The sequence below is a fragment of the Gracilinanus agilis genome, chromosome 2 (genome assembly GCF_016433145.1).
Source record: "Gracilinanus agilis isolate LMUSP501 chromosome 2, AgileGrace, whole genome shotgun sequence".
Classification (NCBI taxonomy): Eukaryota; Metazoa; Chordata; class Mammalia; order Didelphimorphia; family Didelphidae; genus Gracilinanus; species Gracilinanus agilis.
The window spans coordinates 597,976,360-597,993,004 of NC_058131.1; positions in this window are offsets into that span (position 1 = coordinate 597,976,360).

Below are 16,645 nucleotides of genomic sequence, written 5' to 3' on the forward strand. Positions count from 1 at the left end.
TTAAACTTATATTTCATAAAGAAGTGCATGTTGGGAGCAGGGGAGAAGACTAATACTTTGGAAAGGTAAAGAAGTTGGAGACAGGAAATACTTAAAGTCATACATGCATTCAAATTGACTCAAAGAGGGAATAACAATCAGATCTATTGGGGCAGAGAATTGATTTGTGCCCTTCAGAGAAATAGGAGGGTAACAAACAGACTGGTAGGGAGATAAGCAATAATAGGGAGGGAGAAGATGGGGGGTAACTCAAAACTCAAAAAAGACCCTAAAGAAAAATAGGAGGGGAATTAGAAGGGGGGGGGAGAAAGGGAAGTAAAATAAAAGTGAGGATTAGGGGGACTGATTAAAAACAAAACATTGGTAGTGAAGGAAATAGTGAAAGACTAAAGGGCAGGAAAAGGATAGAAAATAAAAAATATTGGGGAATACACAGCTGGTAATAATAACTCTGAATGTGAATGGGATGAATTCACCAGTAAAATGAAAGCAAATAGCAGAATGGATTAGAAACCAAAATCCTACTATATGTTGTCTACAAGAAACACACATGAGACAGGTAGACACACAGAGAGTAAAGATTAAAGACTAGAGAAAATCTATTGAGCATCAAATGAGAAAAAGAAGGCAGGAGTTGGAATCATGATATCTGATAAAGCCAAAGTAAAAATATATCTAGTTAAAAGAGATAGGGAAGGTAATTACATCCTGATAAAAAGCAGTATATAGACAATGAGGAAATATCAGTAGTCAACATGTATGCACCAATTGGAATAGCATACAAATTTCTAAAGTAGAAATTGGGGGAGTTTAAAAAGAAAATATATAATAAAACTATACCAGTGGGATATGTGAATTATCAGATCTAGATAAATCAAACCAAAAATATATAAGAAAGAGGTTAGAGAAGTGAACAAAATCTTAGAAAAATTAGTTACTATATATGTGGAGAAAAATTAATAGGGACAAAAAGGAATACAATTTTTTTTCAGCAGCACATGTAACATTCACAAAGATTGACTATGTACTAGGACATAAAAACATAGCAAAAAATGCAAAAAAGCAGAAATAATAACTACAACCTTTTCATATCATAATGCTATAAAAATAATTATTAGCAAGGGTACATGGAGAGGTAAACCAAAAACTAATGGGAAATTAAATAATATGATTCTCCAAAATCAGTTAATTAAAGAACAACTCATAGAAACAATGACAATGATGAGACTTTTTTACCAAAATCTATGGGATGCAGCCAAAGCAGGATTGAGGAGGAAATTTATATCCTTGAATGCATATATTGACAAATTAGGGAGGGCTGAGGTCAATGAATTAGGCATGCAAATTAAAAAATGAGAAAGGGAACAAATTAAAAACCCCCAGATGAAAATTAAATTAGAAATCCTAAAAATTAAAGGAGAATTTAATAAAATTGAATGTAAAACAACTATTGAATTAATAAATAAGACTAGAAACTGGTACTTTGAAAAAACAAATAAAATAGACAAAGTACAGGACAATCTAATAAAAAAAGGAAAGAAGAAAACCAAATTAACAGTATCAAAGATGAAAAGGGAGACCTCACCTCCAATACAGAGGAAATTAAGGCAATCATTAAAAATATTTTGCCCAATTATATGGCAGTAAATACAGTAATCTAGGAGATATGAGGGAATATCTAAAAAAATATAAGTTGCCTAGGTTACCAGCAAAAGAAATAGAATATTTAAATAACCTCATGTCAGAAAATGAAATTGAACAAGCCATCAAAGAACTTCCTAAGAAAACACCCCAGGGCCTGATGGATTCAGAAGTGAATTCTATCAAACATTCAAAGAACAATTAATCCCAATACTATCCAAACCATTTGACATAATGAGCAAAGAAGGAGTTCCACCAAATTTCCTTTTATGACACAAATATGGTACTGATCCCAAACCTAAACAGACCAAAAACAGAGGAATAAAACTACAGACCAATCTCCTTTTGAACATAGATTCAAAAATCTTATATAGAATACTAGCAAAAAGACTCCAGCAAATGATCACAGGGGTTATTCCTTATGATCTGGTGTGATTTATGTCAGGAATGCAAGGATGGTTTAATATTAGGAAAACCATGCATATAACTAATAATATCAACAAACAAACCAACAAAAATCACATGATTATTTCAATAGATGCTGAAAAAGCCTTTGACAAATACAACACCCATTCCTATTGAAAACACTAGAAAGTATAGGAATAGAAGGGCCTTTCCTAAAAATAATAAACAGTACATGTCTAAAACCATCAGCAGGCATCATTTGCAATGGGAATAAATTAGAAGCCTTCTCAATAAGATCAGGAGTGAAACAAGGATGCCCGTTATCACCTCTATTATTTAACATTGTACTAGAAACACTAGAAATAGCAATTAGAGAAGAAAAAGAAATTGAAGGTATTAAAATAGGCAATGAGGAGACCAAGCTATCACTCTTTGCAGATGATATAATGGTCTACTTAAAGAATCCTAGAGAATCAACTAAAAAGCTAGTGGAAATACTCAAAAACTTTAGCAAAGTTGCAGGATACAAAATAAACCCACATATATCATCAGCATTTTTATATATTTCCAACACATCCCAGCAGCAAGTGTTAGAAAAAGAAATGCCATTTAAATTCACACTGGAGGGTGTGGCAAAATTGGTACATTAATGCATTGCTGGTGGAGTTGTGAACTGATCCAAGCATTCTGGATGCCAATTTGGAACTATGCTCAAAGGGCTTTAAAAGACTATCTGCCTTTTGATCCAGCCACAGCACTGCTTAGATTATACCCCAAAGAAATAATTAGGGAAAACACATACAAAAATATTTATAGCCACGCTCTTTGTGGTGGCAAAAAAATGGAAAGTAGGTTAATGTCCTCCAATTGGGTAATGGATGAACAAATTGTGGTATCCGTTGGTGATAGAATACTATTGTGCTCAAAGGAATAAAGAGCTGGAGGAATTCCATGTGAACTGGAATGACCCCCAGGAGTTGATGCAGAGCAGAAGGAGAAGATCCAGAACATTGTATATAGAGACTGTGATAAAATTGAACACAATGGACTTTTATACTAGCAGCAAATCAAGGATCCAGAGCAAGGCTGAGGGACTTATAAGAAAGAAAACTAGCCACATTCAGAGGAAGAATTGTGGGAGGAGAAACACAGAAGAAAAACAACTGCTTGAACACATGGGCTTTTGGGGATATTATTGGGGATGAAGACACAAATAGGATGACTCTAGTCCAACTATCAATAATTTGGAATTAGGTCTTGATCAATGATATGTGTAAAACCCAGTGGAATTGTACATTGGCTAAGGTGGGGGTGGTGGGAGGATTGGAGTAGAGGGAAAGAACATGAAATATGTAACTAGGAGAAAATGTTCAAAAATAAAAATAAATTTAAAAATAAAAATAAAAAAATGAAATGAAATTAAAATAAAATAAAATGAAATCACCCTAGACAAAATAAAATACTTAGGAATTTATCTGCCAAGATATACACAGTAATTATATGAACACAACAACAAAACACTTTCCACACAAATAAAACTAAATCTAAGTAATTGGAAAAACATTGATTGCTCATGGGTAGGATGAGCTAACATAATAAAAATGACCATTCTACCCAAATTAATTTACCTATTTAGTGCCATGCCTATCAAACTACCAAAAAAATTTTTTTTACTGAATTAGAAAAAAGTAAAACAAAGTTCATTTGGCAGGACAAAAATATCAAGAATATCAAGGGAAATATTTAAAAAAAAGATGTGAAGGAAGGTGGCCTAGCAATACCAGATCTTAAACTGTACTATAAAGCAGTGGTCATCAAAACAATATGGTACTGGTTAAGAGACAGGAGGGAGGATCAGTGGAATAGACTTGGGGTAAGTGACGTCAGCAAGACAGTCTATGATAAACCCAAAGAGCCAAGCTTTTGGGACAGAAATCCACTATTTAACAAAAATTGCTCGAGAAATTGGAAAACAATATGGTAGAGATTAGGTTTAGATCAATATCTCACACCCTAAACCAAGATAAATTCAGAATGGGTGAAAGACTTGAATATAAAAAAGGAAACTGTATGTAAATTAGGTGCACACAGAATAGTATATTTATCAGATCTTTGGGAAAGGAAAAAATTTAAGACCAAGCAAGAGTTAGAAAAAATTTCAAAATGCACAATAAATAATTTTTATTACATTAAATTAAAAAGGTTTTGTACAAACAATACCAATGCAACCAAAATTAGAAGGGAAGCAACAAATTGGGAAAAATCTTTATAACAAAAAACTCTGACAAAATCTAATTTCTCCAATTTGTAAGGAGCCAAATCATTTGTACAAAAAAAAATCAAGGAATCATTTTTCTTAATAAACTTTTGTTATTCTTTGTTCTACTTGGTTTATTTTGCTTTCAAAGATATTCTTTTCCCCAAAGAATTTTTGTACCTTATTTATTATTAGACAATTACTACTTTTTTGGTAGGCGTACAAGTTTTTCATGGAAGACTAGAAACTTTAGTGCAAGGACTTTCTGAGTCTTGTTCAGAACTGCTTTCCTCTCTTACTGTCCACCTGTCGCTCAGCTTTCATCTGTGGCTTCAGGAATATGTTGTATGCAAAGTACACCAATAAGCTGTCTGGGCAGGCCAGCCAAGCCAGGTTAAAGGTAATTGATAGACCTTAAATCTATTGGTGAGTTAGGGAGATATCTACCCCAGGAATATGACGATTTCCTCCAGTGGAAGAGGGTAATGAGAACAATTTGTTCCAATTCACATAAAGACAGGTAGAGCAGGCATTGTAAACTATTTAGAGCTTAGTTATACATTGAAGGAGGCAGGGTCATCCACTACATCATGAGCCATCATCAGTTATCTTGACTTCGTCTTGGTATTGAACTTCAATTACTCTGCAATATAAAGTGAGACTGACAACTTTGTGCACATCTAGTTCACTTAAATTCAATTTATGAGTGAGTCAAAATACATTCCTGTGTTGTTATTTTAGTTCTCTTCAAGTGTGAAGGACAGCAATCAACAAAACTACCAACAAAACACATATCAATCAACCAATTTATTTTTTATAACATGGTATTTTCTTAAATGTTTGAAGACCTGTTTTATCAAGGTGTTAATTCTCTTTTCTATCATTTTCTCCATTTTTCTCATTTTTCCTCTGTCACTTTTCTTTTTTTTCTTCATTCTTTTAGTAATCCTTATTGGTCTTGTGTCCCCATTAGCTTTTTTTTTGAGGTATTGTAACTCTTTTTATGTTATTGTCCTTTGAGTTTGTGTATTGCTCATAGAAGTGACATAGAAGTTGATTTTTTATAATCAAATGTAGCCCCAAGTAGTGAGAGTAGACCACAGTAAAAAAGCAAACCCATGACCTGACTAGAACCAGTCACATAACACTCCTCACAGGCCCTCAAAACCCCTCCTTTCCAAACCCCACTGTGCTGTACTCGGTAATAACTGGCTATTCTTGACAAACCCACTGAAGCAAATATTTCCCTGAGAATGTGGGTTAGATGGTTACATATTTTCTTGTGATTTATTATCTTATAGAAAACTCTGTCTAAGCTTCAGTGAGGTAAACTAAGTCATTGTATTAAAATTGTAAATCATTACTAGCCATTGTCCATGTAAAAAGATTACCTAATTCTTTAGCTTGTGTAATATTGTCCTATATAACACTAGCTGTGATCAATAAACTTGCCACTACTTGTCATCTGCCCTCCTGAATCTGTCTGCATTTCTATCCTTTAGCACCTCCAGCCAGTTGGTCCCTGGTAGTCACTGACAATCAGATAATTTTGTTGTTTTTTTTTTTTTTTAATTTTTTCAACCTATTTCTTGACTTTGAATTTTAGGTTAGAGATAGGTTCTGCTCATCTACAAGAAGTGAAGGACTTTCTTGAGCTTGAAACTATTTTTTTCTTTCTATTTTCAGACCTAGTTCCTGGAGTCTGTAAGTTTTCAGCTTCCAAGATAGTGTGATGTGGGAGAGGAGTTACATTACTCTCTTGGACTGTGGAATGGTCTGTATTCAGGATGGGCTCTTGGTTCCTTGAAGTCACAAGCACTAGTACTCCTCTCCTTCCTGGGATTGTCATCAGGGCTCCTACTTTCTAGCAGTCACTCTTCTCTACCCTGATTCTCTGACTAGATTCCCAGCTTCCTTGTTACTGATCACAAATTCTCCTCTTTATGCAAAACTGCAACCTAGAACTATGTATAAACAATAGATTTGTCTGTCAGCATCAGCTGAATCCAGAGCCATCAGAGCCATCCTGTAATCTCTTTATAAATGGTTATCCAAATCCCTTACTGTCTTTGTACTAAGAGCTCTTAAAGTTGCTGTTGTTGCTATCATAGTCACTGTTATTGCTGCAACAAATATGGTCTCTGGATAGGCTTCCACCCTAATGTCATAAACCTCTATTGTGGACCTCCTAATCTCACTCTGACTTTATGTTGTCTCTGCCACTTCAAAATTTGACTCAAGGTGTTATTTTAAAGTTGTTTGGAGGGGAATGTTGAGAGAATTCATATGGGTTGCAGCCTCTAATCCAAAATCTTGGTTTTGCCCATGAATATCTTTTAAATAAAATAGTAACTTATATCAAAACATGTTAATCTTTTGATGAACATGGATTAAAATAAATTATGTAGCTAGCTCCATTCAAGTGTATATTCAAGATCTATGTTACCTCATGAATATTTTTCATTTCATAATGAAAGTTTTACATGAAAAGTGTAAAATTCTTATTGTGGTCCAGGAAATATTTCAAACTCAAGGCTTTAAACCAAAATCTTGAGCTCCTATTGAGCCATATTTGAAGGTAATTTTTTTAAATTCTTTTATCTCTACTAGGAAAGACCCATCAAGATTATTATAACCAAGGAGAAGGTTGTTAAAAAATTGAATGGCATCTTGAAGTCAAGGTTTAGTGTGACACACAATTAGAGCAATTAACATGTGTATATAAAATACTGCTATTGTTATATAATGTTGACATTGTTAAATGAATTAAAATGGATCTAGGAAAGTACCTAAAAACAATAATCTCGCAAACACAAATGAATGATTGGCACATCACCTCATGGTGATATTGTATAATCCAAAAAGAGGAATAAGATAGTTAGATATTATCAAACCAAAAGTTACAGAACATAGAACTACATAGAACTGCTTTTATAACAAATATCCATGATTTCACAAAATAATAAAAAAAGGCATACAAGAAATATACATCATTGGATTAACTGAATCTATTCATAGGCACCTTATCTCAAGAAGTAGACTATGAGTCAGCTAAGATCAAATAGTATAATCAAAATGTGCTCCATGGATAATGCATACATAAGTACAACTAATATTATATAGATGAAGAATAATAAAAATGGCAGAATTGGAGTTTCTGTCATATAGCCATGTAAGTCATATAGATTTTATAATCAAAATACTCTATAAAAATTCAGTATTATGTGATTATCAATAGAAATTACTGAAATATTATCTTTAGATTTCACACTTATTGGTTGATAGAAATCATCCAATTAAGTAGTATAAACTTTGCAACATTTCAGTACAGGTGAAAAAAAATTACTATCTGCCAGGTACCTGAAAAGAAATAGAAATGTACGCTCAGTTGTTACTATCATTTACACACTCTGGGATTGCATGCCATCATACTATGAATACAATCCCTAAAGAATTCTTGAGATTTAAAAAAAAAGTGTTGGAACCAAAAATCATTAGTGACAGAAATATTTATTGGCCTTGTTATAGATAACTTCTGGGAAAAGATGGAGAACAGCTTGAGTGACAAATCGTTGTTTATAGAATTTGGAATTTACCCAGATGGCATGAGCCAAGGGCAAAAGAGAGTTGGGACCACCTTTATAAAAGCCCAGGGGCTCAGCCACTCTTGATAAGGGAATTCTTGGAGGGAGAGAGTGGTGAAAGGTGGGTAGGTCTATAGAACTGCAGATCCAGTATTCATAACTTATTGCCACAAGAAGTTCTTTCATCTATTACTAAACAGAGCTGAGAGATAACAACAACACAGCTGTCAAGAAGATAATCATTACCCCTTCCTTTCCTTTGATCTAGACCATGGCCTGGTCTGACCAGGGTCTGTGAGGAGGAAAAGAATCTCCAGCTAAATACCAACTTGATGCTCATTGATTAGATTACTTAACTTTCATTAGATATAGCACAGCCATTCCCAATGCTTCTTTCCTTATCCTGATTTCTACCCCCTTTGAGTCAAAAGATTAAACCCCATTCAAACTTGATTCAAGTGAAGACTGGCATTCATTCAAACAGCAAGTGAATAGCTATAGGCAAAGGGGAAAGGGATTTACCAAAATAGCAGTCCATTCACTTTATCCATTCAAATTCCAACAAGTAGCCCATTACCAACCTTTATCATTTAATCTAACCCCAAACCAAGGAACCAGAGAAGCTGTTGAACAATATATACAGATTCTCCCTCTATAACTTTGGCTTGGACACTGGTAGTGGGGTCAGGTGCTTAGCTGAGTTGTTCATCCATAAACCCTGGTGGTTACCTGCACACCTTGGTGGCTACCCAGGCATCACTATCCCCATTTTGCCTAGATCCATTTACCACTTGAGCATCTTGGGCCAGCTTACCAGGCCCAGCTTATAGAATCACCTTCCTGTCTATCCTTCCATCTAGTTACCCCACCTCTTTGAGCAATAACAGCCTCAAATGCCCAGACACAATATTGATCCATAAAAATATAAGAACTGTATCCTGAATATATAACTGATACTCATTATCTGCAAATAATATGAAATCTAAAGATATATATATATATATATATATATCTGGTGAAGTAAATTAAATCCATATGTCTAAATGTTGTGGTATGTTATACCTGTTGCTTTGTGCAAAACTACAGTGTTTTTACAGTTAACTTTCACCGAGTCAAAAAGAAAAGAGCTTATATATCAATATTATTTTTCACTTTTTCTGAATGTCATTTAATGAAAGAATACTCTTTCTATAAGGATGATGATAATGATGATGATGAAGGTGTGAAAAAACTCAACATATTCCATCATCCATGGCATTTAGGGTAAGGGGAATATTTGCAGAAGAAGGAAATTCCAGTCATGGTAATGAATATGATTGAATTGATGTGCCTGACAGTTCTATACAACTGTTTTAGTTATCTGAGGGTGAACAAAGATGCCAGTAAATTGAACTCTATTGCTATTATCAAATAGGTTACTAAACTTGTCAATGTGATGAAATTGTTTAAGTGAAACCAAGAAATAGTTAGGCAGCATAAGATTCTAGGTTCAATTTACTCTAAACTGTAATTATGTTCAGATTGACAGAGGACCGAAGAGTGAGTCATACTCTTTCACATTCTAACCTAGATACTTTGAAACAAATCAAAAATACTCCACCTACTGGAAATACTTCAGAGTGGATGGCACTGAGCAATAAAACAAGTAATCCTGAAGTAGACCGAAAACATAAGAATTTTTATCATATGTTACTATATCCTCATGACTCATTCATATACTACAAATCTATAAAATAGATCCAAATAAAACTTGAATGTTCTTTGATATGTTGTCTGTTCATGTGACATACCACCCTCTATTTTAAAAATACCAACCACACAGTAACGCCAAGAACAATTGATATGTAATGTGGTATTTTGAAGAGTAAAAGTTTAAGCCTCATATAGTTATGTGTAGGCTCATATACAAAATGTGTGTGTCTGCCTATCATAAATAGAACTGTTTGACTTCCAAACTTTTAAAAAGGAAAAATGAACAAAAAAGAATTATTAGTTACTTTATATTCCTGGATGATATCATGCTATTCAGTTCCACCATAAAACACATTAAAGAGGGCTGTCATTTCATGGAATCTTTATCCAGTGATAACAAGATGTCATTTGCATCTGGTTAAGGTAAATTTTGTAATGAGTCAAAGAAAAATAGAAAATGAAGGTCATATTGAACTTAAAAACAACTTGTCTCTTCTGGGAAAGACACATAATACTACAAAAGAGAAGATTATAATTAAATATTTCTAAAGCTTTATTGGCACCCTGAAATCAATGTTAATGCAAAAAAATCTCAAAGTAATCTATTATATATCTATTAAATGTCATAATTGTAAAATGGATCATAACATATTTGAAGTGTATCTTCCTTAGAAGTAGTTTAATGTTAACAAAGCACATATCCTGTTACCCATAAGCAAGTATTGAAAGATTAACTCTTTCTGAAAAGATGATTAGAATTTATAGAAATTCTGAAATCAGATGAAAATAGGATAAAAATACTTTAGAAAGAAGTCATCATTTCATCAAAGAATAATGAGGAATTAAATTAGATTCACACCACTGAATCAGTTGGATATAACTTAAATATTTTCCTCTTGGATAAAACCTTTGAAATGTGTAAAATCCAAGAATTCAGTCCAAGGATTACAACCCTATGAACTCATCCAATAAGATATTGACAAAAAATAAATTGAACAAATATGGGTTTTTGATGAAATGCAAGACCATGTCAGTGCTACCAGACATTACAGAAATGTTGGTTATAGTTAAGGAGCCTCAACTTAGTTGTCAATGAAGATTATGTAAGTCAAAACACATTAAATATTATGTATCAGGAACTGTGTTAGACACTGGGGATAAGAAGAAAAGTAAAAAACTGTCCTTTTTTTCAAAGAGTTCACATGAAAATGGGAAAGAAAGTTCATGTAACTATGTACATACAAGGTATAGTCAGGGTATATTACAGATAATATCAGAGGGAAAGTACTAGCATTGAGAGAGGACTAGGCAAGGTATTATGCAGGAGGTAGAATATTGCCTGAGTTTGGAAGGAAGCTAGGGAAGCCAGGAGGTGAAGACACACGGAAAGAATTCTAGCCATAAAGGTCAAATAATGAAAAGTCATAACATTATGAGACAAAGTGTTGTGAGGGAGAAATAGCAAGAAGACCAGTGTCGCTGGATCTCAGAATACCTAAAAAATAAATACCTATATGAAGAATGGAAAGACAGGAAGGTAGTGAATTGTCAAAAAATTAAATGCCAAATAGGATTTTATATTTGATCACTGTGGTAATAAAGAGTCACTAATTTTTTTTTAGAAAGGGAGTGATATGGTAATACATTCACTTTGGAAATATTACTTTGACAGCTGAGTTAAGGATAGACTAGAGAGGACAGGGACTTGAAGAAAGGATTCCAAAAAGAAGGCCTTTGCCATTGTCTGAGTGTGAGGAGATGAGGCTGCATCCTAGTGGTGCCTATGAGAGTGGAAAGAAAGAAACATAGATGAGATGTTATGAAGCTTGAAATGTTTGAAAAGACTAGGCAACAGATTGAATATGTTTAGTGAGTAAGCAGCAAAAGATAGATAGCACTAAATTTATGGGCCTGAAATCCTGGAATGATTGTGATAACTTCAAGCGTAATGGAAAAGTTAGGAAGAGGGGCAGGTTTAGAGAAAAGATAACATGTAACATAATATTACATGCTATAATAAATTATTATCTACTGAATAATGACCAAGATATGACTTAGTGGGTAAAATTATATATCAAAAAGTCACTATACTTCAGGGGCTCATGGATGGCAAATCTTCATACTACAAATACCAAAAACAAATTATCTTTAATAATCCAGTCAATGTACTCTATTGGTTCCAGAGTATTATAGACCAATATGTTGCTCATAACCATGTAGACAAAGCATTGGTTTACAAAAATTGAAGAAAAGTATTTTTTCTAATGTCTTTGGTTATTATACCAAATATTCATGTTCCCTAATGTAAATGGATCAAAAAGCAATCAAAATACATAGAACTAGTAGGGGAGGCTAAAATCATGCAAGAAGAGAATGAGATGCAAATCACATCTATTGTCCTTTCTGCTATTGGAATTGCACTGATATTTTCAGTGCCTCTATAGAGAATAATCTTGCATTCTAATACCTTCATCCAAATGTAAAAGGCAGTTATATATTTTACTCATGCAACAGTGAGAAGAGTATTAAATTTCTAAAAATAAAATCCAGATAGTGATGTTCCCTGGTGCTACTTCTATCTGAATACTATTAATCAATGAAAATAATGAGATATTATTACATGATGTTTATATAAACCTTATATATCTACAAATATATATCTTCTATATCTATATAAGCTTTACATAAATATAATATCATATATAACAGCCTTAAGATAATGGCTTTTTCAGGACTAGATCTATTTGAGAACCACTGACCATAAAAATGACAAAATGCTAATGAAAATAATAATATCTAATATTTACATAGCACTTAAGGATTACAAAACACTTTATACACATTGTCTCATTTGTTCCTTGTGACAAATAAAGACTCAATAAAACCAGAAAAATGAATATAAATAGAGTTGTAATAGAATAGATTGGTTGGTATTTCCATGGTGATATATTTCCCTTAGTAATTACAGTAGAACTTGAAGTATACCAGTACATAATGTACTATATGAGGAAAGAACTAAGATGTAATTAGAAACAGCAGATAGTCAGGTCGAAAAGCAAATGGGAAAAAATTCAAGCTGAAGGTGATATCACTTTAAGGTACACTTACTAAGTGGATTAAGGGTGCTGTGGATATACCTTAAAGAAAGCAAGATTCACAGAGATGGTAAAAAAAATACCCAAAAGGCACTTGAGAAGATATCAGTAACTTCTGATACATATATCTGTTTTCCCTTGTCTGTATTATCTTAGTACTTACTATAGTTCTTGACTCATAGTAGATAGAAGCTTAATAAATGGTAGTTGACTGGTTTATAGTTATCTTTATCATATTGTTTTATATATGCATTGAGAGCATACTGTTTGAAAACATGAGATGAGAATAAGTAGGTTTTCACAATTGATTTTCTAGAGCAGATAACATCTAAAGCAAGGCATAGAGAGTGTGTGAATTCCTATTAAATCTATTGTTTCTGGATTACATAAAAATAATATTGATTACCTCCAGGAGAAAGGATAACCCCAGGAACAATTTAGAATAAGCTAAGAAAACATCATTGTGAATTTTCTTAATCCTTTGGAAGTGGTGGATGATGGAAATCCAAGTGTTAAATCACAGCAAAAATGAAAAGTAACATTGCCTCTAATCTTGGAGGCAACCATGCAAATGGCTTTAGTAAACATATAAACCTTGCTACAGAATATCATCTGGGTAAATAACTGTAATAGCCATCCATTGGCAGCCTATGTCTACTCAATTCATACTTGACTTGCCGCAGTTTCAAAGTCTAATGATAGTAGTGGTTATTATTATGCTAAATATTTATAAGGCATTTATCATGTACCAAGCAGTTACTAAATGTTTTTCAATTATTATTTGATTTGATCCTCATCAAAATGTTTAAGGAAAGGTCCTATTATTATCACTGTTTTACATATGGGGGATATTCTATCAGCTAAGCCCCAAGAATAGAAACTTTTTTAATGCATACACTTGAAAAATCAAAATATACTTTTTGATATGTCTATTGAATTTCTGTGCCCAGGTGTGATGTTTTCTGAATCACTGCCAGGGTGTGATCACACCCAGGGTGATGCTTTCTGAATCATCTTTGAATCACAATTGTAATAAACTTAATTTCCCCCCTTAATTTTGTAATCTTTGGGGGGGAGGTGAAAATAAAATGTTAGCTATAGCCCAAAGCAGAGGATAATAATTAGTAAATGCATGTATCAAGTTTAAAATTAAGTGGTAAATTTCATTGTTGATGTGTAAACCAGCTTGTATTTTTGTTCCTTTATCAGAAGCATTTCTGTTACCAAAGTGTGGAATGATGTTTGTTCCTTAGTATAAAACATAAGCTTTATGAATTTCAAAGATACTTTGAAATGCAAACAATATTTCATTTACTAATGGTCAAAAGGTCCTGTAATTCAGCTACAGCTTATAGATGAAAAAAAAAAGATGGGATTATTTGAAGTGTAAATAAAGGATAATTCATTAAGCTTATCATTTTCTTTCCTGCTGGGTACATTACTGTGAAATAATTCTACTATTTCTTTCTGTATCTCAAAAAGGAGAAAGATTCATATGCATGTAAGTCTCTAACCTCCTTCTGGCTATAATTAATATCTTTAGGGTTGCCCACCCACAGCAGGCAATGCAGAACAGGGCAGAGACCAAAAAGCCTTTATCCTTGGATAAAACAGTTTAGCCCTATTGTTCTTAATGACCCTCTGATGAGCTTCAAGATTTTGATCCTGTCTGCCTACCTAGATCCATATTTTCTCCCTTCCTTTGTTGGCCTTCTTCTTCTTGACTTCTTGTCTACTTGGTCCTCTGTTGCATCCATTTGCTATTCTCTGATTTAGCTGATTCTTTTTTACATGAGCTTTCCTAGACTTTAAATGTTCAAAAGATCATAGTGCTTAATTAGATTTTTAGTTCTGAAATCTTCTGTCCAGACCTGTCCAACCACCTCCCACCACCATTTTTAAAAACAACTAGTGTTAAAAAAGATATTTGAGATTTTAGTATAGCTATATAAGTTTTAATTCTCTGTCTTTATTATAATTTGTTTATGGTATTTGAAAGAATTTTACCTCTTAATAGTCAGTATTTCTTTTAATAAATTTTGCTCTGAGTGAAATGGTAAAATGTCTAATGAGACAATTTTTCTTCTCTATATTTTCAAGTATAAGTTTTCTGAAGAGTACAGGTGAAGGCAGAGTGAGTAATCCTTTCTACATATAGAGAAGAAAAGATTAGTGAACTGATCATGAATATGAGGCCTATATAAATCTGAAATAGTCATCATAAATGCATGGCCTTGTGGAATCATTTGAAATCTAGATGAGACAATTCTCTTAACTGACTATTGAAATTTTTAGAAGTTTTCTTGGCAAAGATACTGGAGTCATTTGCCATTTTCTTCTCTAGCTTATTTTATAGATGAAGAATTGAGGGTTAAGTGATTTGCTCATGATCACGCAGCTAATAAATGTATGAGGGCATATTTGAACTCAAGTCTTCCTGATTCCAAGCCCATCTTTCTATCTGCTACAACAGTTAGGTGACCAGAAGAAATGCAGCACCCTCTACCCAGCCAACAATATACTATAGGTCTTTATAGGATTCAGATCTAGATCAGGCATGCTTAGGTAATAGGGAAAGTGAGTAGAGAGGCTGGACTAGAGCTGACTCATGCTAATGAAAAGAAGAAAGATTTTTAGAGAATTATTGCCTGCTAAAATTCGAACTCCATTCCTGGGGAGGTCAAGGAGCTTTGGGAGATCACTGTCTTACAGTTTCCTAGTCTGTTTTTTATTTTATTTTTGTTGTTTAATTTTCCTTCTTAAGTTAGGGAGTATAGAAGTCTATATAGTGTCTTCCATCTTGGAACCTCCATTTTGAGGAGCAGCCCAGACTAGCCATCATTCATTCTCAGATTTCACCATCACAATTCCTCCCTTCTATCTTCTGCTTCTTGGCTCCCTTTTGTGTGTTGTTTTGCCCTCTCAGAATGTAAGCTCTTCAGGGACAAGAAATTTTTCTTCCTGCTTGTATTTCTATCCCTATCACTTAGTCCATTGACTGACACATAGTAAACTTAATATATGCTTTTCCTTTTCACCGTGAAATGCCTCTTATAGTCTATGGCACCTGAGATCTGCTCTAAATGAAGTTAGATTTTCTATAAAGAGGCAGTGAGGAGAATGAAGAGCCATAGCATCTCCTTTATAAAAATCCACAGTAAAGGGATTTACTCCAAGACATGTCTTTGCAAGCATTAAATTCAAAAGAGGTAGACAGACAAAGTTGTTCTGAACAGAAAGTCAGAAACTACCTCCTTATGACAAGCAGTAAGAAGCCATCAAAATAACTTTCAAAGCAACTGCTACCAAAAAAGAATCTTTTCTTACTATTGTGTCATTGGGTCTCTGGAGACTCATCTGTGCATACCCTTAATCAAAACCATGGTCTACTTGAATCATAAACATCTATTTTTATATAGCCTCTATCTTTATCTAGGTACTATTGTCATGAATGTTATGATGGTAATTTGAGGAAAGGTGTTTGGGATAAGGGAATTGAAAGGAGGATGTTGGAGACTTGGTAAGTGGTTAAATTAGGCTACAGGTAGGCTGGGATTAAAAGAGATTCAGGGTATAATAGGACTGAAGTCAGGAGTATAACACAGAAGGGAAACAGAGATCTTTTTGGGAGAAGAGAAGTTAAACTAAAAACAGACTAACACAGCAGGCTTACAGACTGGGACTTAGACTCAAACACAAGCTGAGGGAAATAGACTAGACTGAAATTAACAAACAGGCTTTAGTTAATTTCACAGGAAGGGACCTATTTTGAAGTAACACCTTCCTTCAAGATGGATGCCCCAGCTACCCTCTGAGCCCAGAGTATGTTGTCTTTTCCTTCTTCTTCCCTCTTGATAACTAACAGACAAATTACACTAAATAGGACTATTGAAACACAAAGGGTTTATTTGTTTGAAGGATGTTGGTTAGGAAGGTGGATTAAAGGAAAGCCCTATCAGTTATCTCAGGAA